A 7,517-nucleotide genomic window follows, 5' to 3' on the forward strand; every position below is an offset into this window, starting at 1 on the left:
CGTCGGGGCAGGGACGGCGCGCGGCGACGACGTCGGGCGAGGGCGCGGGCGACGGCGACGACGGGCGCGGGCGACGGCGACGGCAGGGTGGGTCGGGGGCGCGGCAGAGGCACGGCGTGGTCGGGGGGGCAGGGGCGACGGCGGCGTGGTCGGGGGCGCGGCGAGCTCGGGCAGCCTGGCGGCGTCGTCGGAGGAATCGAAGAACTGACGAAATTTTCACAAGTGTTGGCTTATATAGCAAATCCATTGGCACCGGTTGGTGGCACAAACCGGTACCAATGCCACCTTTAGTCCCGGTTGGTGTCACCAACTGGGACCAAAGGCCTCTTTTCAGCAGCCCAAAGGGCGGGAAGCGGCGGCCTTTGGTCCCGGTTGGTGGCACCAACCGGGACTAAAGGGGGGGCATTGGTACCGGTTAGTGCCACGAACCGGTACCAATGCACCCCTTTAGTATCGGTTGGTGGCGGTACCAATGCACCCCTTTAGTATCGGTTGGTGCCACCAACCGAGACTAAAGGGGGGCATTGGTACCGGTTAGTGCCACGAACCGGTACCAATGCACCCCTTTAGTATCGGATGGTGCCACCAACCGGGACCAAAGACCTTGTGCTGCTGCGCCCGCGTCGAAAGTTTAGTCCCACCTCGCTAGTTGAGAGGGGCGCGCAGTGGTTTATAAGCCCCACTGCCTCTCCCCTCTCGAGCTCCTCTCCATTGCAGGCTTACGGGCCTAATTGTCACTGCTATGCCTGATGGGCCTACTGGGCCTTCTGCGGGCCTGAATCCTGGCCCATCGATGGGTTTCTAGTCGTATTCAGGCCGTGGTGGCCCAGTAGGCGGCATATTTTTTATTTTTTGCCTATTTTTTGTTTTCTTTTTTGCTTTATTTATTTTGTTTTGTTTCTACTTACAACAAAAAACTTATTTATTTTATTTTATTTTGTTTCTAATTACTTATTTATTTTACTTTATGATAATTCTTTTTGCTATTAAAGTTTCTAACAAAAAAAGTTCTTTATGAAAATTCTTTTTGCTTTCAATGATTTTGAATAGAAAATACTTCGATAATTTTAGTTGCATCAATTTTATATAATTTTAGTTTCAATAATACTAGAGGTTGCTTATAATGTTTTGAACAGAAAATACTTTGATAATTTTAGTTTCATAAATTTTATTTATGTTATTAAAGTTTATTTTATTTTGTTTCTATTTATATATTTTATTAAAGTTTATATTATTTTGTTTCTAATTACTTATTTATTTTATTTGTTATTTTCCATGCATCATTTTCCATGCATTTACTGATTATTTTGAGCTATAAGACCCTAAAACTGAAAAGCATTTCAAATAAACTCTGAAAAGGTTGAAAGTTGGCATGGCATCATCATTTCATCCACATAGCATGTGCAAGAAAGTTGAGAGGGTTACGACAAAAACTGGATGCACTTCGTGTACAAAACGGACAATCTCTTTCGAAGTATCAGGATTTCATACGGAAACTCGTCTGTTACAAAGGGATTTCATTTTTTTAAACTTATTTGAACTCCTGACTTTTTGTGTGTTCAAAATGCACCATTCAAAGCCACATCATCAATTTTCAACCCTTTCTGACTTTATTTGTTATTTTTCATGCATTTATTGATTATTTTGAGCTATAAGACACTGAAATTGAAAAGCATTTCAAATGAACTCTGAAAAGGTTGAAAGTTGGCATGGTATCATCACTTCATCCACATAGCATGTGCAAGAAAGTTGAGAGGGTTACGGCAAAAACTGGATGCACTTCGTGTACAAAACGGACAATGGTATCATACTCGTCTGTTACAAAGTTGGCATGGTGTCATCATAATAGTTGCGGGAGAAAGTCTTCACTTTTTCTTCGCTTGTGTCATTTGCTTATCGCGCCGTAACCATGGATAATCTTCATCGTTTATCAGGATGCTTGGGTCAGCCTTGACTTTGAAGGGAGGAATTTCATGAAACTTTTCATAATCTTCAGACATGTCTGTCTTGCCCTCCACTCCCATGATGTCCCTTTTTCCTGAAAGAACTATGTGGCGCTTTGGCTCATCGTATGATGTATTCGCTTCCTTATCTTTTCTTTTTCTCGGTTTGGTAGACATGTCCTTCACATAGATAACCTGTGCGACATCATTGGCTAGGACGAACGGTTCATCAGTGTACCCAAGATTTTTCAGATCCAATGTTGTCATTCCGTACTGTGGGTCTACCTGTACCCCGCCTCCTGACAGACTGACCCATTTGCACTTAAACAAAGGGACCTTAAAATCATGTCCGTAGTCAAGTTCCCATATGTCCACTATGTAACCATAATATGTGTCCTTTCCCCTCTCGGTTGCTGCATCAAAGCGGACACCGCTGTTTTGGTTGGTGCTCTTTGATCTTGGGCGATCGTATAAAATGTATTCCCATTTATCTCGTATCCTTTGTAAGTCAATACAGTCAAAGATGGTCCCCTGGACAACGAGTATAGCTCATCACAAACAGTGTTGTCACCTCTGAGACGTGTTTCCAACTAACTGCTGAAAGTCCTGATGTGTTCACATGTAATCTAGTCGTCGCACTGCTCCGGGTGTTTGGAGCGCAGACTGTTCTTGTGTTCATCGACATACGGGGTCACCAAGGCAGAGTTCTGTAGAACTGTGTAGTGTGCTTGAGACCAAGAATGCCCGTCCCTGCATATTATTGAGTCCGCTCCTAGCGTGCCTTTTCCAGTCAGTCTCCCATCATACCGCGATTTAGGGAGACCTATCTTCTTAAGGCCAGGAATGAAGTCAACACAAAACCCAATGACATCATCTGTTTGATGGCCCATGGAGATGCTTCCTTCTGGCCTAGCGCGATTACGGACATATTTCTTTAGGACTCCCATGAACCTCTCAAAGGGGAACATATTGTGTAGAAATACGGGCCCCAGAATGGCAATCTCGTCGACTAGATGAACTAGGACGTGCGTCATGATATTGAAGAAGGATGGTGGGAACACCAACTCGAAACTGACAAGACATTGCGCCACATCACTCCTTAGCCTTGGTATGATTTCTGGATCGATCACCTTCTGAGAGATTGCATTGAGGAATGCACATAGCTTCACAATGGCTAATCGGGCGTTTTCCGGTAGAAGCCCTCTCAATGCAACCGGAAGCAGTTGCGTCATAATCACGTGGCAGTCATGAGACTTTAGGTTCTGGAACTTTTTCTCTAGCATATTTATTATTCCCTTTATATTCGACGAGAAGCCAGTCGGGACCTTCATACTGAGCAGGCATTCAAAGAAGATTTCTTTCTCTTCTTTCGTTAGAGCGTAGCTGGCAGGACCTTCATACTGCTTCGGAGGCATGCCGTCTTTTTCGTGCAAACGTTGCAGGTCCTCCCATGCCTCAGGTGTATCTTTTTTCTTCCCATACACGCCCAAGAAGCCTAGCAGGTTCATGCAAAGGTTCTTCGTCACGTGCATCACGTCGATTGAAGAGCGGACCTCTAGGTCTTTCCAGTAGGGTAGGTCCCAAAAATAGATTTCTTCTTCCACATGGGTGCGTGTCCCTCAGCATCATTCGGAACAGCTAGTCCGCCGGGACCCTTTCCAAAGATTACGTGTAAATCATTGACCATAGCAAGTACGTGATCACCGGTACGCATGGCGGGCTTCTTCCGGTGATCTGCCTCGCCTTTGAAATGCTTGCCTTTCTTTCAACATTGATGGTTGGTCGGAAGAAATCGACGATGGCCCAGGTACACATTCTTTCTGCATTTGTCCAGGTATATACTTTCAGTTTCATCTAAACAGTGCGTGCATGCGTGGTATCCCTTGTTTGTCTGTCCTGAAAGGTTACTGAGAGCGGGCCAATCGTTGATGGTTACAAACAACAACGCGTGCAGGTTAAATTCCTCCTGTTTGTGGTCATCCCACGTACGTACACCGTTTCCATTCCACAGCTGTAAAAGTTCTTCAACTAATGGCCTTATGTACACATCAATGTCGTTGCCGGGTTGCTTAGGGCCTTGGATGAGAACTGGCATCATAATGAACTTCCGCTTCATGCACATCCAAGGAGGAAGGTTATACATACATAGAGTCACGGGCTAGGTGCTGTGATTGCTGCTCTGCTCCCCGAAAGGATTAATGCCATCCGCGCTTAACCAAACCATACGTTCCTTGGGTCACCTGCAAACTCAGCCCAGTACTTTCTCTCGATTTTTCTCCACTGTGACCCGTCAGCGGGTGCTCTCAACTTCCCGTCTTTCTTACGGTCCTCACTGTGCCATCGCATCAACTTGGCATGCTCTTCGTTTCTGAACAGACTCACCTTCGCAGGAACCCTCTTCCTGGGGGGCTCGCCGTCAACATCACCAGGGTCATCTCGTCTGATCTTATACCGCAATGCACCGCATACTGGGCATGCGTTCAGATCCTTGTATGCACCGCGGTAGAGGATGCAGTCATTAGGGCATGCATGTATCTTCTGCACCTCCAATCCTAGAGGGCATACGACCTTCTTTGCTGCGTATGTACTGTCGGGCAATTCGTTATCCTTTGGAAGCTTCTTCTTCAATATTTTCAATAACTTCTCAAATCCTTTGTCAGGCACAGCATTCTCTGCCTTCCACTGCAGCAATTCCAGTACGGTACCTAGCTTTGTGTTGCCATCTTCGCAATTGGGGTACAACCCTTTTTTGTGATCCTCTAACATGCGATCGAACTTCAGCTTCTCCTTTTGACTTTCGCATTGCGTCCTTGCATCGACAATGACCCGGCGGAGATCATCATCATCGGGCACTGGTTCCTCTTGATCTTCAGCAGCTTCCCCCATTGCAGCATCATTGGGCACATCATATGGTTCCTCTTGATCTTCAGCAGCTTCCCCCGTTGCAGCATCACCGTATTTAGGGGGCACATAGTTGTCATCGTCCTCTTCTTCTTCGTCGTCTTCCATCATAACCCCTATTTCTCCATCCCTCGTCCAAACATTATAGTGTGGCATGAAACCCTTGTAAAGCAAGTGGGTGTGAAGGATTTTCCGGTCAGAGTAAGACTTCATATTCCCACATTTAGGGCATGGACAACACATAAAACCATTCTGCTTGTTTGCCTCAGCCACTTCGAGAAAGTCATGCACGACCTTAATGTACTCGGAGGTGTGTCTGTCACCGTACATCCATTGCCGGTTATTCCGCGTGCATTATATATAATTAAGTGTGTCAAAAACCATTACAGAACATCATGAATAGATAATTAAGTGACCAAATTAATAGAAGTTCATCATCACATTAAAACCAAAGTACATACATAGTTCTCATCTAACAACATATAGCTCTCCAAAGCATCTAATTAATTAAACCATACATTGAAACTATGTAAAACATTTCAATGCGAAAACAAATGCGATCATAATCGCAACCAAGGTAACAATTGATCCAACGGCATAATGATACCAAGCCTCGGTATGAATGGCATATTTTCTAATCTTCCTAATCTTCAAGCGCATTGCATCCATCTTGATCTTGTGATCATCGACGACATCCACAACATGCAACTCCAATATCATCTTCTCCTCCTCAATTTTTTTTATTTTTTCCTTCAAGAAATTGTTTTCTTCTTCAACTAAATTTACCTCTCGACAATAGGGTCGGTTGGAATTTCCGGTTCACATACCTCTTAGATAAATAAAATCTATGTCACGTTGCTCGGCATAATTTTCATAAACAATAAATGAACCAATAGTTATAAAGATAATATATACCACATCCGAATCATAGACAGGACGAGGGCCGACTGGGGCGGATACCAAAACCATCGCACTATATAATAACAAGCAATAAAATAGTAAGAAAATTAGACAAGTATCTATCTAAAGTAATAATTTTTTTTTCAGAAAGAAGATAAGAACAAGAGGCTCACCACGGTGGTGCCGGCGACGAGATCGGCGCGGGCGATCGACGGCGGTGAAGACGGGAATGGGACGTGATGGGCCGCTAAACCTAGACAAATCTCGAGGAAAATGGAGCTTTGAGGTCGAGCTTCGAGACGAGAAAGCTTAACTAGTGTGGCTCGGGCATTTCATCGAACACCTCATGTGCATAGGAGGTGAGGTAGAGCACCACAAAGCCCTCCCCTCGCCGGCTAGAGAAAAACAGAGCACTGGAATGCTCTGCTCGCGGGCGAGGGGTATATATAGGCACCTCATTGGTCCCGGTTCGTGGTATGAACCGGGACTAAAGGGCAGCCTGTGGTCCCGGTTCAAGCCACCAACCGGGACCAATGGTGGTGGGCCAGGAGCGAGGCCCATTGGTCCCGGTTCGTCCCACCAACCGGGACCAATGGTGGTGGGCCAGGAGCGAGGCCCATTGGTCCCGGTTCGTCCCACCAACCGGGACCAATGGTGGTGGGCCAGGAGCGAGGCCCATTGGTCCCGGTTCGTCCCACCAACCGGGACCAAAGGAGCCAGACGAACCGGGACCAATGCCCCCACGAGGCCCGGCAGGCCCCTGGCCTCACGAACTGGGACCAGTGCCCCATGGGTCCCGGTTCTGGACTGAACCGGGACTAATGGGCTGACCTGGCCTGAACCAAAACCCTCTTTTCTACTAGTGCAATGTGACACGTGTCGCAATCTGAAATAATAGGAGTGATCTTTGCAAAGAGTACTCGTTAATTAGTGATTTTGTCCTTTCACGCATGACTTTAGATCAGGGTCGGATCGAAAGCGTTGTTATAGAAGCCCGTTTCCTGACCGGTTTCCTTCTTTTCATCAGCCACGTGTCCTTTCAGTGTAATCTTCTTTGTATCTAAAAATAGCTTAGCCACCGTTAGCATACTAGTCGCTAAAGAACTTGATATGGACACGGGTGGCTCCGTCGGGTCTTGTGCGACTATAAGGGCATGTGCAATGGCTCTATCTTAGAAATGCCACGTAGGATAAATGATGAGGTGAATGAGAGAAAAATCATAAGAAAAGGCTTGTCTTCTATTATTTAAGAGAAGACAAGAGATGATCTCTTAGCACAATATGTCTCACCATATTTTTAGGAATAGCTAGTTGTTAAAAATAAGGCTAAGAGATGACCGATTGCGGACATGTTTTTTTGTCATCTCTAAATTATATGCAAGACTTAAAATAAGACTATTTTATCAACCATTATACATGCCCTAACACCCCAGCCTTTCCATCCCCCATGCCCCGGCACACAAACAGTTGCTCCCAGGTAACTGACGATAGCGATGGCAGTGCTCGTCCTGGCAGCCGCAGATTCCTTCTCTTGTTCAGCTTCTTCGATTTTCCCTCTGCTAGAGTTTGTATGTAATTCTTTGCGGACGGTCTAGACATACATAGGTACTACGGGGCTGTTTGGTTTGAGACTAAGTTTGCCTAAGGTTGCCACACTTAAGGTTAGGCAAGTTTGACCAACTTGGCTGGATGTTTGGTTCAAGCCACACCTTAGGCAAGCCACACTAGGGTCCCACATCACATACACTCAAAAAGTGTGGCAAGATTCCCTTA

Source organism: Aegilops tauschii, chromosome 3, assembly GCF_002575655.3.
Source record: "Aegilops tauschii subsp. strangulata cultivar AL8/78 chromosome 3, Aet v6.0, whole genome shotgun sequence".
In the NCBI taxonomy this organism is placed as follows: Eukaryota; Viridiplantae; Streptophyta; class Magnoliopsida; order Poales; family Poaceae; genus Aegilops; species Aegilops tauschii.